The sequence below is a fragment of the Epinephelus lanceolatus genome, chromosome 20 (assembly GCF_041903045.1).
Source record: "Epinephelus lanceolatus isolate andai-2023 chromosome 20, ASM4190304v1, whole genome shotgun sequence".
Taxonomy (NCBI): Eukaryota; Metazoa; Chordata; class Actinopteri; order Perciformes; family Serranidae; genus Epinephelus; species Epinephelus lanceolatus.
This window is the reverse complement of record NC_135753.1, coordinates 8705814-8728537: the sequence shown is the minus strand read 5'-3', so window position 1 is coordinate 8728537 and position 22724 is coordinate 8705814. Positions and strand designations below refer to the sequence as shown.

Here is a 22724-nt window from a genome sequence, read left to right as displayed (position 1 = left end):
GTGAGAATCTACAATGTAAATAGTCATGAAAATAAAGAAAACGCATTGAATGAGAAGGTGTGTCCAAACTTTTGGCCTGTACTGTATATAGACACATACATATATATATATATATATATATATATATATATATATATATATATATATATATATATATATATATATATATATATATATATATATATATATATATATAATGATAGACTTAGAGCACATTCCAACTGTGGAACCTTTGTTGCATGTCACACCGTCCGTCCATCTATCCATCCGTCCCGTCCTTGTGAACATGATATCTGAAGAACACCTCAAGGGAATTTCTTCAAATTTGGCACAAATGTTCACTTGGACTCAACGATAAACGCATTAGTTGTTGGTGGTCAAAGGTCAAGGTCACTGTGACCTTGTGTGTCCATTCTCGTGAACATACTATCTAAAGAAAGCGTTGAGGGAATTTTTTCAAATTTGGCACAAACATTTAGTTGGACTCGGGGATGAAGCGATTAGATTTTGGCGGTCAAAGGTCAAGGTTGCTGTGACCTTGCATCCGTCTCATTCTCGTGAACACAATATCTCAAGAAAAGCTTCAGGGAATTTCTTCAAATTAGGCACAAATGTTCACTTGGACAAAAGATTAAACTGCTTGGATTTCAGTGGTCAAAGGTCAAGGTCAGTGTGACCCTGCACCTGTCTCATTCTCATGAACAAGATATTTCAAGAGCACTGTCAGTGAATTTCTTTTAATTTGTCACAAATATCCACTTGGACTGAAGAATGAACTGATTCAAATCTTGTGGTCAAACATTAAGGTCAGTGTGACATCACAAAATAACTCAAGAATTCATACACTAATATGACAGCTTCACACAAATGTCTAATAGGATAAAATAATGAAGTAATTTTTTATCCAGAGGTCAAGGGACAGCTTCACCGTGACTCATAATGTTCTGCATAAAACACTTTTCTGGCCAGTATTCAGTGTCATATTTCAGGAACAGAACGGGAGACATTTGGTCAGAAACTGAATTGGTGACACTCATCTTGGGTGCCCAACTTCAAACTGTGCTGATGGTATAGATCTTCTGTGTTGTCGTGGGGACAATGGGTCTGGCGCATCCATGTTTTCACAGACATGGATGTAAACTCAAAGAGAAACTTGACTGGTGCATGTAGGCATACAACCACGGGATAAAAGAGGGAAAGTCTCTGTTTTCAAAAATGCCCTATTTCTACTGGACTGGGCCAAAATCATGAGCAATAAACCTCTGCTGTCAAAAAAAAATTACCCCAGGAAAATGAAAATATGATGAGAAAAATGGTATTTACATAAGGAAACATGCATGCAGAGGAGTAGCAGTTTGAATGAGTTGTGTTTGTGCTTGGTCCCTCAGAGTGGCAGTGTAAGAGCTGTACAGTGGTGAATCAAGGCAGCAGCATCCTCTGTGAGGTGTGTGAGCGCCCTCGTCTGGCCACACGACCACCTGTCGCACCAGTGTTGTCCAGCCCAGGATCTTTGTCTGACTCTGGAACAAAGGTTTGTCTCACTGCTTACTCATGATGAAGCTCTGACGTAATTGATTTTTAATTAATTACACAAGAAGGCAACTTTTTTTTTTTTTTTTTTTTTTTTTTTTTTTTGAAAAAAAAAAAGTTTTTCCTACTTTCAACTACTTAACATTTATAACTTTGTCTTTTTTCTTCCTTCTTTTCTCTCTCTTCCACAGTGGATGTGCCAGTTCTGCACCTATGTAAACACCAATCCCACTGTGGTGTGTGAGATGTGCAACCTGTCATGTAAAGACTCTGCTGGAGTTTCGCTGCCCCAGTCTCTCCAGCAGACTCCATCCAGCAGCATTAAAGATCAACCCCAGCTGGGTGTGAGGCCCCAGCTGAAGCCCAGAGCCAACTTGGAGCTGAAAAGACAGAAGATGATGAGGGAAAACGGCCTCTCTCTCATCCACCAGATCAGAGTAGGTCAACACGGATACTTCTCACAAACCAATACCCCAGCACCTTCACATGAGACAGACAATGTAGCAAATCCTCACAACTGGAAAGCTTAAACTAGGGAATGTTATGTATTTTTGCTATAGGGAGCAACATTCGCCACAGTATTGAAATGTTTTACAGACACAATTATAAAGTAAACAAAGATTCATCCTGTTTCTTCTTTACAGGAAGCAGAAAAGCGTGGGGTCAGTGCTGAGGAGGTGTACGCAGCCATCTGTGTGTGCGGTGGCAGCAACACGAACCCTTGTGATTGGCTGACGTTGGAGCTGCCTCACCTGCTGGATGAAATCTGCGCCATGGCGGCTTCCGTCCAGCTCAATTACAAAGCAGGGGATTCTGGGATACAACCAGTGGTGGAGAGAGACGGAGAGGAGGCTGAGCTGAGTGGTCCCAGTGTCACAGGTGAAGGTGTGAAGCTGTCTAGAGCTGAGGCCAAGCTGGCCTGGTTGTCAGCAGGAGGAGACACAGACAGAGCCGTGAGAGAGCTGCTCAGAGACAGACAGGTCAAGGTAGGACAATTAAAATGACATCGCTTGGCTTCACGAAATATCTGCCTTTTCCCACAGAGGCTCTACACATCGTCGGGTCAGTAGCCGATGGGTGCATCCACTAAAATCCTCTAGTTTCTTTACGACTTTACGACTCAATTTTTAATGAGCACATAAATAAATGCCATAAAGTATCTTTGGATATGTTCTTGATAACTTATTGTCAAGTAAACTATAGGAGAGAACTCCTGAGAAGTCTTTATTCATGCTTGGACAGTACACAAGGGGGAGCAGAGTCTCAACAAGAGACTGCACTGAGGCTGATAAGAAGCTTTTTACAGGTGAAAGAAAAACATGAGAAAACAGGACGTATCTCGAGTGTCTCCCAGTTTTCGGACCTTGAAAGATAACTCAGAACAAAGCCAGTCTGTGGTGTGCTGGAAGTGAAATGTAGGAGTGTCGTTAAGTCCTCTTCACCCTTGTTAATGAGTAGAAGGTGGACACTTCAAACTTTTGAACTTTTCTGGGAGTCATGTGTCCCCTGTAAATAGACGAGACATGTTCTCTCTTAATAGAGCTAAATCATACATAGACAGAAGGTTTTGTGTTATTCTTCCCTTCTGACAGTAGAAATGAACCAATTTTGAGACTCTGGGTAGCAGTTTGAACAAAGAACTTTCACATGCAACAGAGTGACTCTACACTGTGGTTTTGTTATTTTTACTTGAGTCCAAGATCCGAGTACTTCTAACACTACTGGGTATAAGGTATATATGCATTTAGCTGTAATTTTCTGCTTGTTGTCTGTGTGCAGATGAAGGAGCTGCACTCTCTGGGCTTCAGAGATGCGTTTCAGTGTGAGGAGGCCCTGCGGCTGAGTGGAGGAGAGGTGAAGGAGGCTTTGTCTCTGCTGCAGCGCCCTCTCCTGGAGCCCTTCCACCAGCGAATCTGGAGCGACCAGCCCGAGCCACCGATCGATCCCAGACACCCAGATAAGCAGGTTAGGCTGCACTGCAAATCACTTGAGGGCTTTAAGCGTTCATACCTCCATAAATGTTGCAACTTTATGTAGTGAAAAGTTGTAGATTTAATTTTTCCAGCCTTCGCTATTATATTAACTCCTTGCTTGTCCTTGTGTGCTCTCTGCAGAGGATGTGCAGGCGTCTATTGGCACTGTACGACCTGCCCAGCTGGGGGCGCTGCGAGCTCGTCCTCTCATTACTTCAAGAGCCAGATGTCACCTACTCCCTGGAGGACGTTGTGCAAGCTGTGAAGGAGTCGCACGACAAGGATTTCATCAGGCGTCTCCTCATTAACGAGTGCCCCTGCTGTCTGAGCATCTTCCCCCGCAGCAAGGTGGATGAAGAGTTTATATCCGGTGGTTTCAGACACAGTTTAACACTGCAGACAAATCTGCGGGTTAACTTTTTAGATGTATCATCTCAAACTAGGCATCGTACACAGCACATTAGTGTCACATTTTTATATCACGTTTTTAACTTTCTTGCTGCCTTTAAGTAAAGTATCCCAATTACACTGTTAGCTGTTAACGTCTTCCTTTTCTCCTCTTTATATTCCAGATGCAGTCTCTGACTTCCTGTCAGTGCTCCGTGTGCCACGACTGCTTCGGGCAGCATTTCACCATCGCTGTGAGAGATAAACACATTAGAGACATGGTGTGTCCCGTCTGTGGTGAGCCAGACATCAATGACCCGGAACAGCTGGACAGCTACTTTTCCACGCTGGACATACAGGTACACCGAGAGAGAAACATGATGTAGTCATTGTTTATAAATAGAGCTCTGATTGGCTGCTTCACTTTAAGTATAGATTTAGATTTAGCTTTGCAAGAGGATTGATTCTAATTTATTTCATATGTAATGTCATGAACTACATGATTTTATTCTCCTTTTTATTCAGAAAGTTGTTGTAAACAGTATATACAGCAGGTATTTCTTTATGTCATTTCCATCTTTTTATTTAAAGTGAGACAATGTAAACTTTGCTGAGCAGTGATGAAGTCATGATAATGGTAAATATTAAAGGTTCAGTGTGAAAGATTTAGGGAGATTAAGTGGTATTTAGCAGTGAGGATTGCACATTGAAACTAACTTCTCCCGGTTAGAATTTCTTTAGTGTTAATTGTTCAGGAGGTTTTTACTGGGAGCTGAATTATCTGCAGGAGTCTCTTCCTCTCCAAAACAAACAGGCCAGGTAATGAAAAGCAAATAAAAAATGCCGCATAACCCAGTTTCACATTTTAAAAAATCTGTGACACTAGTCGCAGAGGGGGTGGCCAATGCGAAAACACAAATGTCCTTATCTAGAGCCATTTGTCCATTCTGTGCTGCTGTAAAAACACGCTGTTGCAACATGGCAATCTCTGTAGACGAGGACTCACGCCGTATGTAGCTATAAACAGCTCATTCTAAGGTAACAAAAACACAATGATTCTTATTTTCATGTGATTATACACTAAAGAAAACATATGTATTGTATTCCATTTCTGCCCAAATATCCTCCTAAATCCTACACACTGGACCTTTAAATCACAGTCCACAGTAGCAATAGTAAAACACTGATTCAGTATAATGATTAACTAATATCAGTTATATAAATACCTATTATTATTCACAAATATCAGCCTCCCCCAGAGTCTATTGTTTTAAATATTTTCATTGTGAAGTATAATTTTTAAAGCTAACAAAACATAGGGTATTGTCATGCCTCTTTTCCATATAGACAATCATAATGGCAAATGATATGGGAAGAATGCACTCAATAAATAAATAAGTAAAATAACATAGAAATAAATAAATATGGGAAAACAATATTATGATAATTCATGAATTAATTAAAAAAACAACAACAATAATAATAGTGACAGTCATAATGTTACTTGTTTAACATCCTCTGTAAAGGTTCATCTTTCCCAGAGTGCTGTATGTTTTATTGCTTGTGAATTTAAACTCTTCATTTGTAAGGTTCATTTTGTGTTATTTCTTCTTTCAAAAGTTACACAGTCTCCCTTTAAAGTTAAGGTAAAAGAAAACTTAAATGAGATATAAGATTACGCACATTATGTAGAAAAAATACATGAAGAAATGGGATTGAAAATATGCTGTGTACCATTACGTGCAAAGTATCTTCTTACTTGTAATTCACAGACGGACTAACAGGACTTTGGTTGAGCAATAAGAGCTAAGGAGCTAAATGGATTTTATCTAACTTCGGTAGTTTACTTTGAAAAAAAGCTGCATTTTTACTTGCTGTGGACATGATGTTAAACATATATTTATTTTAAGATTATTGTATGTCTCAAAGTATCCCTTATGTTTTTTAACTATGTAAATCTCTTAAAGGAAGGTGATATGGTGAGTATTTTGTAGAGCTTCATACTAATGTCAGCATACACAGAGAACACGGAGAGAAACATAAACCAAAACTATAAAACTATAAAAAACACATGAAATAAACTGCAAAAAAATGAAGAGATGTAATAAGGTGCCACATTTTTCTATTTTCACTTTGACCAGTTAAGTATTTCCTGTTTTGTTTTTCCAGCTGCGGGACTGTCTGGAACTCGATGTGTACGAGCTGTTCCATAAAAAGCTGACTGAGCACGCTCTGATGAAAGATCCAAAGTTCCTGTGGTGCTGTCACGTGAGTTCATCAATAACAGGCTGACTTGTTGTTCTTCCCTATTCCCTTTATCAGCTCTCACAATCTGATTTCCTCCTCCACCCGTAGTTTGCATACCGTGCTTTGTATATTTACTTCCTCATATGATGACTCCGTATCACAATCCACATAAAGAGGTACCAGTGATCCTCGGGGGTAGTCTACACATGAAGCTGCTCAGTCTTTATGCAGAAAATATTTTTTATGGAGCCTCAGTGGTTTCATGTGAGAACTGGTACAATTGTAACAACCCTTTTCTTTCTCAAACTAAGGCGTGGCTATAACAAACATATAATGCAACTAATTATACTCTTACTTAAATCCAAATATGAATTGTTTGCAATAAACTCCACCAGAGATATGAAGGAAAAATGTTTGAACTTTATGCCTCATGAAAACAAGCAGTGAATTGACCATGAAGTTTGCACTTGTGGACTTTCACCCTTAGTTCTAATAGTTTTGGATCAACAGTGTGAACATCAAACTCCCTTAACATGAGGGAGGAAAAACACAGCAGAGTAGCAAAAGATAAATAAAATAACAAACATAAACAATAGGACAGTTAATATAGGCAGTAGAAATGACACATACTTACATTTAGTCTGGTCTGAAGATGACAAGGCATAAATAGCATTTCTCTCCTCTTCAGTGCACGTCCGGGTTTATCAATGATGGAGACCAGCTGAAGGTCACCTGCCCATCTTGCCGTAGGAGTTTTTGCGCTCAGTGCAAGAAACCTGTGAGTATAAGCACTTCATGTTCCCATTTTTCATTGCATTTAGAGGCAGTATCTGACATTGGATCACAGATAATGAAAAGTTTCATACAGTTTAAGGAATTCAGCCTTGAATCTTTGGCAGCTCTTCAGTGAACAAACTGTGCAGGAGGTTTTAGCTCATGAACTCCCTCTCTGTGATCTCAGTGGGAGCCTCAGCACCAGGATCTGTCCTGTGAGCAGTTCCAGCAGTGGAAGAGGGAGAACGATCCAGAGTACCAGAGGCAGGGCCTGGCTGGCTTCCTGAGAGACAACGGCATAAGTGAGGACATGAACCTTTCCTTTTTTTTCAATTCTTAATTTTTGGACAGCAGTTTATGTTACAAAACATACATCAGAACAATAGCAGATTTATTTCCAGTGCTCTCCTGAGATTTGTTTAGGTTTTCATTTATTCAGTACCTTTGACCCACTTGTTCCAGAATTTCTTTTTCTGAAGACTGTCTCCAACATTCTGCATCCCCTCCAGCAAAATGTGCTGTTTTCCTGAGGACACAAACTTTAACCACAAGTTTCATTTCAGTTTTTTTACCTAACCACCCAACCTTTGTTTATACATCAGCCAGCCTCAACCTATTTATGTTGATTTCACATCGTTGTCACTGAGTTGACCCACCTACTAAGTGACAAAAACTCCTTGAACTCACTTCTTTTTTTTTCTTTTTCTTTTTGAAGTTGCACGATTTGTAAAAAGGCCCTTGTATTTTATATTTGCACAATGTCATGCAGCATCCCTCTTTCTGATGTTTGTTTCTGAATCACTTTTTTTTTTGTTATTCTGTAGCTGTAACTAAATGAAGCTGCATTAGGCAGTGGAGGGAGGTAATTGTGCTCAAGTACTGTACTTGGGCACAATTTTAGGCACCTGTACATAATATATTTCCATTTTATGCCACTTTAAAACTTCTGCTTTGCTACATTTCAAGGGAACCAGCAAATGCTCTTAGACAGTTACTAAAATCATTATTAAAATAGTGGCCGATACATTTTCAGTCAATCATCTTATTAGTTAATTAACTTATACATTTCAGTTCTAATTTTAAGTCTGGCCACAGAATCACTTTCTTTAGATTCGATTGTGATGTTTGTTTTTTAATCACTTCCCTTTTATTACTTTGTAATTTTGTAAAGAAAATGATAATAATAATATATCGTTTTATTTGTCAATAATATTTTATATTAATCTGAATTTGCAAAGTAGAACAAATGTAAAGTCAAGGTACATTAACTTTGTACCTTTACTTAATTACCACTGTTTAAATGTTGTCTGGAATAAATAGATTAATCAGTATGTTGTATGTGCTGCAGCCTGTCCTCACTGCAGGTTCCAGTACGCTCTGACCAAAGGCGGCTGCATGCACTTCAGCTGCTCCCAGTGCAGGTACCAGTTCTGCAGTGGCTGCAACAACCCCTACCACAAGGTGAGATTAGAATACACCATCAAGAAAAAAGGACCACTTGCTTTATGTGGTATACTCAGGGTTCCCATGGGAGTTTGAAATCAAGGCCTTGAAAGTTTTGGAAAATAGATATTAATAGATATGGGTCAGTGAAAGTGTTTGAATTTATACATTCTGTGCAAGAATTTAAATTCTCTGTCTCTATCGCTCAGTTAACACAATTTTTTTACAGAAGGTAAGAGACCACGTTGTTTGCCATCCCTGTAACACGCCACACTTTAGAAGTGTTCACACTTTTCATCGTTGTCTGTGAGCCTCTGAAAAGCCTTTGAGTTCTTATTTGAAAAATTCTCAGTATTGTAACTAATAAACCTTGATCTCAAATTATGCCACGTTGGGTCCTGAGGGAAATGAGCCTGGAAAGTCCTCAAAAGAGTCCTTGACTTTGATGTTTAAGAAGGTATTAGAATCCTGTATACAAAAATCACCAACTGTAAGCAGTAGAAAAAGCATTCATTTTGTTTTCAGTAACTCTTTGTTGTGCATTTTTGACAGAACTTGATCTCAGATTTGGATACAGCATCGGTTTCTTCAGATCCTTAAAAGGTTAAAAGTCTAGTGATTTATATTTAAGGCCTTAAAATGTCTTAAAAATGATGTTGACGGGTCTTAAAAATTGATTGGATTACAGAGTTAACATTACTTTAATAAAGAGGATTTACTTCAGTCTAACAAAGCACTGCCACCACCATCATGTCTGCAGATAGAAGCATGTTTAGTAGGTCTTGACTGTTTTACAAAATGTTTCAAAATGCCGTCTTTCAGATGTTGTTTCTGGCAGATTATTTTATGCTTTTGTCTGGGAAGGTCTGGAAGGTTTTTGACCTCATCAGATCCTCCTCCTGTGATTCTACTGCATTTGTTTTGCTCTGTCTTGCAGACAGTATGTAAGACACCCCAGTGCAGTTACACAGGTCTACATGCTCATCACCCGCGGGACTGTCTATTCTACCTTAGAGACTGGGAGCCCCCCAGACTACAGGCCCTGCTGCAGGTAGAGATTATGTTTGTTTTGTTTTGTGTTTTGTCACAAATTTTAATATCAGCTGTAGTTTTTTTTTATTTGGCATGACTAAAGACTTTGTTCTTGCTCCGTACCTCTGCTCTGGAGTAAGCCGATGTCTCTAAACGTTACATAATGTCGTCATTTGTAGGGTGTAATTATGTTAAGTCTGTTGGCTGTTTACAAGTACTGTTTTTTTTATTTGTACATTAGTGTTTCTACTTATACTTCCTGGAGAACAATATTTTAGAGGTTACATGATGGCATACTAGTTATTGAAAACTTAGATTTAATTTTACACCAGGCTAGAATAAATGCACATCTGGAAATATTTGCCAATTTATATTGTAGGAATGCCATTTGATAGTACCTTTCTTGATTTTTTTCCTTTTTTCTCTGCAGAGGAGCGGTGTGGAGTTCAACACCGATCCTTCTAATGGAGTTCAAACTGGTAAAACTGCTTGTTCATTCCTCCTCATCTAACTCTATCTTTCATCACATTCAGGAAGTAAAGAAACATTTAAATATGTCAAATATGTAAAACCTGGAATACAAACAAAAGTTTCTTGAGATTTAGTGAACTTCATTTATGAAGTTGGAAATTATCTTGGAAAGTTCAAACCTAAATTTAAGTTTAGGTTCTGAGTGGATCTTGAGACAATTTCCTGGAATACTTGAACACAAAAATATTATGTTAATTTCAATCATCGAGGCCATGAATATATCTTTCTTTTTTTTTAAGAGTTCATTTTACCTTGTCTGAAAAACTCATCTTGTTTTCTTGTTTTTAGTTGTTTATTAATAATTTAAAAAAGAATTAATCAGATGCGTCACTGACTGTTTTTTTTTTCCTCTGTGACACAGATGGTTGTTGTGTGATGGAGCAGAAAGATGAAGGAGGTCAGCAAATTGATTCACCATGTGGCCTCCAAACACAGCCGGGACAAGCTGGACTCTGCGAGTGAGTGTCTGACTGACAAATTTCATAGTATAGTATGCCATGAAAATCTCAAAAAGTCACAGTACACTATGCCCTAAAAAATGTCATAAAACATCATAATATAGTATGCCACAACAAATGTGTAGTCTGCCTTGAAAATTTTTATAAAGTCATTATAGTAAGCCATTTTAAAAAAAATCCTTTAAGTCATAGTATAGTATGCAGTAACAAAAAAATCATAAAAGCTATGGTATAGTATGTCACAAAAATGTTAAAAAAAAATGCCATAATTTTTTTTAACAAAAATTCATACTACAAATTAGTATGCCCAAAGAACATTTTATAATCAGTTACAGTATAGTATGTCACAAATTGTCATAGTATAGTATGCTATAAAAGAATAGTACAAAATGTCATAGTATAGTGTCATAAAAATTTTAATACAAATCGTAGTATTGTATGCCATAAAAACATCATTAACACTCATACTATAGTATGCCATTAAAAATGACCTAGTATAGTATGTTGTGAAAAATCTTATAAAAAGTCATAGTATAGTATGTCAGAAAAAATCATAAAATATTTCATAAAAAGTCATAGTAATAGCATATGTATCACCAAAAAAAGCATTATAAATGTATGCCATTAAAAAATCATTAATAGTCATAGTATGTCACAAAGATGTCATAATGAACTACTCCCTCAAAAAAATCATGAAAGATGACTTTTTATAAAGATTTCATGTCATGCTATACGACGACATTCTTAATGTTCTTTGTGTCATAGTATAATATGACTTTATTACCTCCGCCAAGGAGGTTATGTTTTCGCCGGTGTTGGTCTGTTTGTCTGCAAAATAACTCAAAAAGTTCTGAACAGATTTTGATGATTTTCAGGAAAGGTTGATAATGGGACAAGGAACAGATGGTAACATTTTGTTGGTGATCAGTTGAAGCGAAGTGGATAAAATAATAAAATGGCGGGAAATTCGAGCTGCTTGGCAGAGGTCTGTCCTCTCCGAGTGCTCTAGTTTGTTTCTTTGTTTATTTAAGAAAGAATGTACTACACTCTGACTTTTTATGATTTTTTTATGGCATTGTTACAAACACTATATGTGTCTAGGAATAAAGGATGCTACATAAATGCCATGTAGTCAGACAAGCACTGCTGTTTATTGTTTATTGATTGGGTGAATGAGGAAAATTACACAATTACAAGCTTTCGGCTTAACAGTTTAACACATACACATTTCCTACTCCTTCAGAATCCCCACTGACTCACTGCAGCTGAAACAAATTACAATAAAAACCCATCTTGCAATGCTTATCTTACAGAAATCCTAGTGTCACGAGTCAGTCAGTAATCTATGCGTGGGGTAGGGAGCAATTCATGCATGAGAAAAATAAACAAACCCTCAGCCCAGATCCCAATATCACTCATAAGGGCCACAAACAAGTTAACGTTACTTACGCACACCGAAATTTGTAATTAACCATAGGGTTATCTATCACAGAACATAACGTTATACAGAGAGACACAGGAGGTGGACTGCTCAGATTAAATCACAGCCATCTGGCATTTTCACTAAGTGGCGTTGTGCTGCGGTGATGGATCCAGCTGGCCTGTGATTAGTGGCTGAAACCCAAGTCAGAAAGGGGAGGGATCACCAGAAGATGGAAGACAAGGGTACAAACACAAGTTTTGTTGTTTATTAGATTGTGTAGTACAGTATACCTTTTTATGGAGATGTGGAATACTATACAATAAGATTTTTTGTGAAGGACTACTCCATGACTTTTTGTGATATTTTCAGGGCACATTATTCCGTGACATTTTATACAATGTTTTTATGGCTTACTACACTATCACCTTTTTTTGTTTTTTACATTTTTTGTGACCTACTGTTCTATGACTTTTTATGAAATTATTCTGCCATACTAAACTCACTTTATGGCATACTTATTATGACATACTGTCACCTTTTTTTTCCACAAATCTTCTTATGGCGTTTTACTTAAGGTATGCTGATGACATTTTTATTACATACTATGAGCTTTCATGAAGTCTGTCATGGCTTGCAATACTATGATTTTTTAAGGACATTGTTAATGAAAAATTCTACTATAACTTTTATAGTGGTTTAAGGAGGAGGACCATACAAAGACTTGTTCATTTTATACGTCTCTTTATTTCAACACCATCATGTAATAATAAAAAGAAAAAAAATTATGAAACCAACAAGTCTGTGTGCAGCCAGATAAGAGTTACAAGGCTACCAGCACTAATTTGATGGGGTTTAGATGTTTTTTCATCTGAGAGTATAGTGTGTCCCAAAAACTGTCATAAAACAGTCATTAAAAAAATAGTATATTTTGTCATAAAAATAGTCATAGTATAGTCTGCCAAACAATCGTCAAGAAAAAAGTCAAGTAATTCAAAACTTGAGTACAGTACTGAGTTACATGTTACCACTGCTATAGCTATTTTTACAGTCACTGCACTGTAGAGGAGTTTATTAAAAGGTGTGGTTAAAAAGGAAGAAACACACTCTTCTCTTGGGTATCATACACTCTTCCTATTGCTCAACTGCAACTGCATTCTTTCCTTGTTATGTCATCTTTGTCACTATTTACTTATTAAGGAAGCAAGTGTTAAGAAGTAAGACTTCATTTAGGGTTATAGGTTGAGTTTGTTAAGGAGACAGTGTTGAATTAAGTCTCTGAAAATTAAACATGTTGCAGAACTCTTCTCTGATATCCTATTAGGGTTGGGTACCGAAACTCGGTACTTTTTGTACTTGGTACTGATTCACGTCGGTACTACCGAGTACTGATTCACTTAAAATGAATCGGTGCCAAATTTCGGTACCTGAGGTGGAGGCGGAGCGAGAGCGCATGACTCGCACCTCAGACTCAGCAACAATGGCGACAAAAAAATGTGCAGACAAAAGTTAACGTGCAGCACTGTTCCTAAATGTTCTCAATAAAATGTTGAAACTGAGAAGTTTAGACTTTAAAAAGTACCTAAATAATGTACTGTTTGGTACCGGTACCGAATTCCAGATACCGGTACCGGTATTGTATCGGTTCAATTATGAACGATACCCAACCCTATATCCTATGCTTCACTACAGTGTGTTCACATCTCTCAACACTCACTGATAACCCGTAACACATGTCAAAGACAAATCTTTAACAAAAGTTCTGTTCCTGCAGGAAGCACTACAAGGAGTACCTGGTGAGTCTGATAAACGCTCACTCACTGGACCCTGCTCCGCTCTACGAGGCCAATGAGCTGCTTCGGGCCTGTGAGAGATACCTGGTGGACAAGCAGAAAGTGGAGAATGAGGACGATAATGCCTACCATGCCCGACTGCTCAAGGTAAGAAACATCCATCTGTTGTCACAAGGGTCAGGGAGGCGGCTTACGAATGGAAGGGCAGTGGTTGGACTCACCACACTGGCTGCAAGGATCCTGGTCCCTCTTGCCACACAGTTAAAATGCTCTTTAGCAAGGCACTAATCTGGTCCAGAGCAGCTGTCCAAATGTTGGAGTTTCAAGTTTGGTGGAGGATCTTTGTCTCTTTTCACAGTACCTACAAAACAAAATGTTTTAATACACCAGCCTGGGAAGAAAACAGGGTGGTACAGGGAGATGCACTGTACATTATTTATCTAAGAAGCAATAATTATGTCAGGTCACAGAACGTTTTAAATACTGTGCTCTTCACAAATGTTTTTTAAGTAAAAATCTCTCTTTTTTTTTTTTGAAGATTTTAAATTTTTTTAGTTCCTAACATTTTCATGTCAAGTATTTAATAGTGTGTTTCAATTTGTAACTAAAGATCTTTGAGTTTAGATGGTATTTCTGTCATGTTTAAGACAAAGGACTTGACATCTGTGTTTCTTTTTTCCAACCTACAGAAACTGATGGAGGTCCCTCTTGGAGAAAAGGTTCCTCGAAACAAATAAAAGGTTCCCTGAACAGAACACCCCCCTCCTAAATTGTGTTCATCAAGCAATTGATGCCAACCAGAGTCATGAATCTGAAATAATTAGCGCTGCCTTTGGTTGTTAACAGGCTGTTATTACTCATCTGCAAAGTATTTTTTTCTCCACCCTTTGACAACACACTTGACTCAAACAAACATCAGCTGTGTGCCAAAATAAAACACTGAACATTACTTTGGTGGCAAGCAGCTGTCCGATTTGTGTATCTATTCATAAACATTTGTTTGTTCAATGGTTCTCACAATTGAAGGTTAAACCTTTGTTTCCTTGTTGAACATAATGATAAACTGATAATGAAGGAATCAAGCGGTTTGAGTCTGCATGATATTCATGTCAGTTCAGCTCTGACAAATGTAACTATTGTCTTCCTTTGTCTTCAGGGCCCTGTTTCAGAAAGTGGGTTTAGTGAAAAGTCTGAGTTAGTTAACCCTGAGATGAGGGAAACTCTGGGTTTTGTTTCTGAAAGAGAGCTAAACCTGCTTGGTGGCAGGTTTTCTTCAACAAACCCTGAGTTTCTCTCTGTCTCCTCCCTCTGACAGAGCCAGGCACGTTTCCTCATTGATGTAGTTTGTATCAAAGAGCACATTGAAGTGCACTGATTATAGTGATGGTTTACTGTATGTCAGAATCTAAATCCTGGTTGGATATTAGTTTGTTACTCAGAACTATCTAAAGTTACGGCTTTATGTCCTGTCAGTAATTTCTTTGAACAGCAGTTTCTGCCCTCAAATTAAAATATCACACAACATCAAATCACCTTTAATCTCTTTAAACTGATATCTGTGTATGTCTGCTTTATCGTCGTCAGATGATAGTCTAAAGGGTCCGAGACTGAGTCACCCCAGCTCAGAATTAAACCCCTGCATGTCCTTCTTTTTGCGCATTAATGGAACATAATTCCTATAATAGTGTTGATGATATGTAATTTTTTATGATGAGCAGGATCATGGTGCAACTGCTGAATGAAACTGAGTTTTTTTAAATAGGCTGCGTATAGTCTGAATGTCTTTTAACAGAATTTCAGTGGCTGTTTTTAAATTTACAACATTTGTTAAAGTAGCTGAAATAAAGCCACTGAACACTGTTGGGCCAAAGATTCAAACCGATGTCTAAAATTTGAAATCGACTGTATTTTAACCTCCAGTGCATGTCACCAAAGGATGTAGAAAAGTCTGCATATTCATGTGTTAATATCTCAACATGCACCAAATTAAAATAAGGTTCTGCCTTTTTTTACCTGTTGCCATGGTGAATCACAAAGTATCTGAGCTCCACTGATGATGGCTTTTTTCATTCACTCAAAGTTGATTGAACTGACTCTGATCAGCTGTTCGGAGACGAAAAACTAAAGAGTTTTCCAACACAGACTTCAGGGTCAGACTCAGAGTTTGTTATCCCTGCTTTCTGATACAGACCCCAGGTCACAGTGACATATAAATACTATTAAAGGAACTTATTAGTGGGATGGATTTGGATATTGTACGAATATGACAGTTTGTTTATCTATCTTTTGTACAAGAGGAAATGGTCTCTTTGGAAATATGTGTCAAAATTTCTACCACAGAACAATGTAGCAATGTCGGGCAAACATATTTAAATAAATATACAGAAATTAAACTAGAGGGTAAAATGTTATTTTCTTAAAGACTGTTTAAATTTTCTGCTGTCAGGGTTTTTTCTGTTTTACTTTATATTTGATGGATAAATCAATCAATAAATAAACAATATGATTATTCTGAGATGTGGATTTATTGATGTACGTGATGTACAAATAGTATAAATGACACAGCACCATTTTAGATTGTCTTTGCACTACAGTGATTCCTTAAGTTGACCCATTACTCTAAATCATCTAATGTCAGATTATTTTATGTCACACTTAACATAGTTTTGTAAAGTTTTAGTGAAGCACTTGTTGGTTTATGACTTTATACTGCATGGAGCAGTGGTGGATTGTAGGTACGTTATCCAATACTGTACTTAAGAATCACAATGTATGTGTACTTAAGTACTTAAATATTGCTGCTGCAGCTACTTTATACTTAAACTAGTACTACTTAGAGTAAAATGGTCTTTTTACTCCACATTTGTTTGACACTTACTGTTAGTTTTTACTTTGCAGAGTAGATTTTACATACAAACATTGTTATAAAACTTTCTCCACTCATTTTTGTTTCATTTTATGTTACCTTACCTTAAAAATCTCTTTTCCAGTGTGTTCAGCAACAAGGGACTAACATCGTACAAAAAAAGAGCACAAAATATATGTGACATGATCAGATTTTGTCAGTATACATCAGCTGTTTTTAATTACAGGAAAACTCCACAAACCTTTAAGGGAATATCAAATGGACCGTGGCCACTAATATTAAAGCAAGAACAGTATTTGGAAACCTTTAACTATCAAAAACAACATAACATCTTCACAGAATGTAATAGTTTGGTTAAATTCATTGGTATTTTCACATTAATAATCAAAACCTAAGGCATGTAACCCCTTAATATTTGAGTTTTGGACATTTTTTTTATTTATTTTGTTGTATTTATCCAATATTTAGCCAGAAAAGCCTCATGCAGATTAAAACAATCTTTTAAAATGTCTTGGGTCCTGACAAGTTACATCCCAAGAAGTACTCGGCTCTTTTAATGAATTATCTGTTAATTAAGTAAAAGTACAATAGTAACACCAAAATCAAAAAAATACTGTCAAAAGCCAAAGCTTTGAATACAAAATGTTACTTAAGTAAAAATACAAAAATACTAGCCTCAAAGTATACTTAAAGTACAAAAAGTAAAAGTATTTATTAGAAGAAGAATGGGACTTTTCAGAATCATATATATTATATTACTGTTTTATAATTACTGATGCATTAATGTGTTCAATACTTTAATGTTGCAGCTGGGTATCTTAACCTATAATAAAACCTCCTTATTTTTAGTTGACTTATATTTTTGTTTTAATAAAAAGTAGTTTACATTATTTACCTCTGAGATGAAGTAAAGTAAAAGTATAAAGCAGCATGAATTGGAAATACTCAAGTACAGTACAAATCCCTCAAAATAGTAGAATGCTTGAGTAAATGTACTATGCAGCAATGCAGCCTGATAATATAAAAGAGAGAACACAAAATATGCCATAAGATGATAACTTAATACTATGAATAGAGTATTTAAGCTGTGGCTCTATTGAAATAATTTTTATATCAGTAAAACAAGTATATTTATATCAATAGATCACCTAAATTCATGTGTTTTGGTTCTGTATAGATGTTTTAATGCGCATGTCCGTTGACGCCCCCTGGTGGCCACCACACAGACAGGTTCCTTTAAGTCACGTGACTTCTGGGAAAAGGATCGTCTCTGTGTGAGGCAGCAGAATCTGCAGCAGCAACGGAGCACACACACTCGCAGTCTGCAGGCACCGCGGAGGAAACGTAACCGAGGTAAACGAAACTTAAATCTACTTCCTTAATTTAACACCTCAGCCTCTATATTTGATATATACTTATAAATACCGCCATGACAGGTGAGAGCAGATTCTGGGTTTAGTTTTTACACCAGATTTTTTTTTTTTTTTTTTTAAAGTTGATTTAAGTAATGGAGTTTTTGTGTGGGCTGTGTGTGTGAGAGAGCTAAAACTACACACACGAGTCTAAAACAGATATTTGCATTGACGCAAGTCGACGTTAAAGGTTTTACATTTAATGTTTTTATTGTTAATCTTTCAAATAGTTGTTATGAATGACTTATTATTATGAAGCGGTCGGGGAGGAACATGTTGTAACATGCAGCTGATGGTGGTTGTTTATTGTTTGTGTCAGTCTGTGTCTCTTGTGTTTTTAGTCTTTAAAGAGTCATGGCAGCAGGGAGAATGCGCTCCACGCGCAGACTACGCTCGTGGATCGTCGAACAGGTGTGTGTGTGTGTGTGTGTGTGTTAAAAAAGGGTGTGTGAGGCAGGGTGAGGGGTTAGGGAGGGGGAGATGGAAAGGGAAAGAGGCAGAATGAGCTGTTGTGACATTAGACAAACACATTGCTGTACATCAGTGCTGGAAGTATTTAGGTCATTTACTTAAATAAATGTACTTACACTACAGTGTAAAAGTAATCCATTACAAGTACATGTACTTTAATAAAAGTATTTAAGTATAATCCGTGAAATGTAGTTAAAGTATCAAACTGTTCCTTGTGACTTATATACTGTTAGATATGATGTTATTACAGTAGATGATTCTGACTCATGCATTCATGTAAAAGCAGGATTTGACTGTTGTAGCTGGTTAAGATGATGATTATTTTCATTATGAATTAATCTGATTATTTTCTCCTTCAGTAAATTGATTGTTTGGTTAGTAGTAATAGTGACAAATGTTTGTCATAATGACCCAGGGCCCAATGGGACTCCTTCACAATTTATGTTTAACCTCAACATTATTACTCATACATCACAAGTATGAATATTGTTCAAAGGAATGGCAGCAAATCTTCACATCTGTAAAGTTGGAACCCTACAATATGTTTACATTTACATTATTTTTTATATTTTTACACTTTTACATGAAAACTGTTTGCCAGTTAAAAGATTAAGCTCTACTTTGACATTTTCATGTTTTGTGTGCAAAAATCTTAATTTGTGAAGTAACCATTAATTTAGTAGTTTTACTAATTAGTACTTTTATTATCAATTAATCTTTAAAGTATTTTCACCATTAATTATTTAGTGTATAAAATGTCAAATGTTGTTTAAAAGTTATTAATTATCTTTCACTTATCTGGGCCAGGTCTCCCCAGCATTCATCTTCCAGCACTAACCATGTGATTGTTGTAATAGGGTGAGGTTGGTATTTTTCAACTTGGGGCCTATTTTCTAATGTTTTCGTGTCTATGTGACTAAAGGGAAAAACAAATTTTGAAACTGGTGCAGTATTGAATGAGACCACTGCAGCCTGGAGCCATGAAACAGGCAGCAATGTAACCACTCAGGGCACTAGAAGTGTTTGTTTTTGCAACTGACAGGCTCAGATTGTTAATGATAACAATAACAATGTGTCTGACATTATGGAAAGGATCCCCACAGAGATAGACCTTTTTGTTAAAGAGTCTGGTGGGTTTGGTGATGGCGATTTGGAGTCTGTTTCTGGCTAAACAAAAAGAATCTCACTCTTTAACAAAAAGGTCTATCTCTGTAGGGATCCTTTCCAGAATGTTGTCAGACACTTTGAATAACAATCTGAGCCTGTCAGTGGCAAAACACTTCTAGTGGAAGTAAAATGATGGTGCATTGTTGCCGGCAGAGATTACATTGCAGCCAGGTTCACAGCTGCTGGCTGCAGCGCTCTCACTCAGTACTGGACCAATTAAACAAAAAAATCATGCTCAGATTAGTCATTTAGACACACAATCGAGGAAAACAGAGTCCAGGTTGAAAAGTACCAAAGTTACCCTTCAGTAATGTTGCAGGAACAACACAGATATTCTTATTAGACTGGACAGTTTGAGGACACTGTTCAAAGGAACTTGAGGTGAGTAAATTAACTCAGTTGTTGTGTATGTTTGGCTGTTGCAGGTCAGCAGTGGGAAATTCCCGGGGCTGATGTGGGACGATGAGGCCAAAACCATGTTCCGCATCCCGTGGAAACACGCTGGGAAACAGGACTTCCGTAAAGATGAGGACGCCGCCATCTTCAAGGTCAAGACGAGTTTCTTGGCTCTAAACACACAACTCCCAAAACACTAACGATCCGAATCACTAAAGAGACATGTTTTTCCTCTGCAGGCGTGGGCGCAGTTCAAAGGTAAGCCTACAGACGGGAGTCAGGACAGCCCGGCCTCCTGGAAGACCCGCCTGCGCTGCGCCCTCAACAAGAGTCCAGAGTTTACAGAGGTGATGGAGCGAGCCCAGCTGGACATCTCTGAACCCTACAAGGTCTACCGCCTCGTCCCCATCAGCGAGCAGGGTAAGACCCCAGCACATCTTACTCCACACACTCTGCTTGGGACAGAATTGAGGTTTCCCGAATTCTTCGGGCACTATTTGGCTTGTGGTTTGTTTCAGTCAGTTGATCTGTTCCAAACAGACTCATTGCTGTTATTTTCCTAAATGTGAGGTCACAGCTTGACTCACAATCAATAATAAACTCAAAACTTACAAAATGTGGAAAACTGAATAACTTTAAGCTGTAAAAACAGAATTTTGAATCTCCAACAACAAAGTTAGAAAGTAGGTAAAGACCAAGCCGTTTTTTAAACCAAAGATGAAAGAATGTGCCGACAGAAAGATCCAACATCTGGGACTTCCAAAAGTAAGTACTTTGGTACAACCTGGCACATATTAAATTTTTACACATGCATCTCATATCTCATATCTCACATCTGAACTCAGCTTGTATCTGCAATTTAACATGATACCTGCTTCATTTTAATCTCAAATCAAACGTTTATATTTCAGTTTTTTAATTATGTTATGCAGTATATTTACCTTAGACAATCTTCAAACAGACACAGATATTTAGCACTGCAATTAACAGAACACTGGTGCTGAGACAGTTTGTCGATCAACTGAAAATAAGGATTTGCTGCTTTTCTCTGTTTAACATCATTTTAAGTTAAATATTTGTGTTTTTTTTTGACTGTGGGTTGAACAAAACCTTTTTTTATACTACCCTCACAAATTTTATAGATGGATTTATCAATAATGAAAATAAGTGTCACACAGTGGCATTGCATGATAAGAAAACATCTGGTTTACCTTTTTGTTGATGCCAGCTTCACTTCTTCCCACCAGTGTCCAGATGAACATGACCAGAGCAGATTTGCACACTGTATAAAGACACAATCACAGGTCACAGTCAGAATGTTTCTACAATAAAGACATTGTCGCTATATCAGTGGTGATTTTCAGAGGTTTCTCGTCACCATATATTGGATTTAATGCGAGTTTATATGTTAGGACCACGGGTATCGTGTGTTACAGTACTTTAAAGTATTACAAACAGCCTGCAGAGAGAGTTCTTAATGAATTTAGTGTCAGAATAACCAAACTCAGCCGGTAACTTGACAGATCATATACAAATACTTGAGTTTGTACTCTGTACAGTCATTATGGGAGAGGGATTGTTGTTAACATACAGGGTTAACATAAACCCTCATACTGTTGACACTGTTGTTCATAATAAGTTGTTGTGTTTAATACAGAGGTGAATATTTCTAAGTGGTAAAAAGTTCTCATCCAGTTTTGCCAAAATACTGCGCTTGTAAGCAGTGATGGAAGTGGGAATAATATCACACTGTAGAAATACTCTGTTACAGGCAAATGTCCTAAATTCATAAGTTTACTTAAAGGGATAGTTCAGATTTTTTTGAAGTGGGGTTGTATGGGGTACTTATCCATAGTCAGTATAATACCTTTGTAAGTTGTTTGTCGGGGCGCCCCCAGTTTGGAGCAGCAGGCTGGAATCTGCCACAGAGGGTAAGCTGAGGGACAGCAACAAAATTTATTTTAGCTACCTAAAAAAATCCATATCGGTTCAGGTGTATGCTATATTTAGAACATTTTTACAACTTTATGTTGTCTTCAGACAGCCCTTTCCAACAAGGTAGCAGGTATTAGCTTCAGTTCCCAGTCCATGCTCTAATCAAAGCCACCAGACTCTATTGACAAAAAGGGTCATTTTGCCGGCTGCTGTGTCTATTTCTGCTTGCCGCTGTTATGTTTACTTCTGCCTGAGTGACGCGGAGTAACGTCCTCCCACTTTGGTTCCGCTTAAACTGGTGTGGACACGGGCTGATTCGCCAGACAGCACCAAGGTTCTCAGACTCCAGAACAGAGCCGGAACCAGAACCGTGCCGGTGCCATGCCGATGTAAAACCACTAACTGTGGAGCTTGGCTTTGAAGAGAGTGATGTAACTACTTAATTTCCCCATTGAAATTTGCTGTCTGACATTTAGGTAAAGTGGTGAAAATATTCTAAATATAGTGGACATTGCTGAGCTTTCACATTGGTACTCCAGCCTACTTCTCCAAACTGGGCATGTGCTGACCGAAACCTATTGTAGGTAATACACTGACTATGGCAAAGTACCTCATACAACCCCACTTCAAAAAAAAAAATCTAAACTATCTAGAGCCTCCCTGACTCATAACCTTTAACCTTCTTCCATCAGGCCTCTGCTGTATCTCTTACTGCTGTCACAGTAGGGGTTAACTGAGCATTACACACCATACATCATAGCAAGTAACCTTATACAAAAACATGCAGAATACGCTATAGGTTAAAAAAGGGTCAAATACCAGAATTTTTCATCACACTCATTCCCCATTATCTAACGACCTTATGACCTACGAGTACCGCCCATACCAG

General features: G+C 37.6%; 1 pseudogene across 1 annotated transcript in view; it reads left to right on the top strand.

Moving 5' to 3' along the window:
* Nucleotides 1-22724, top strand: part of LOC117264766 (E3 ubiquitin-protein ligase RNF31-like) — a 42018-nt pseudogene that overhangs the window by 7854 nt on the left and 11440 nt on the right. Inside the window, exons 10-26 of the transcript XR_013488307.1 lie at nt 1389-1531; nt 1722-1967; nt 2175-2516; nt 3310-3495; nt 3645-3851; nt 4076-4249; nt 6060-6158; nt 6826-6915; nt 7099-7213; nt 8260-8372; nt 9292-9405; nt 9817-9865; nt 10279-10375; nt 13570-13735; nt 18186-18277; nt 19930-20052; nt 20140-20320. The product of XR_013488307.1 is annotated as an E3 ubiquitin-protein ligase RNF31-like (transcript). The remainder of the gene's footprint in view (nt 1-1388; nt 1532-1721; nt 1968-2174; nt 2517-3309; nt 3496-3644; nt 3852-4075; nt 4250-6059; nt 6159-6825; nt 6916-7098; nt 7214-8259; nt 8373-9291; nt 9406-9816; nt 9866-10278; nt 10376-13569; nt 13736-18185; nt 18278-19929; nt 20053-20139; nt 20321-22724) is intronic.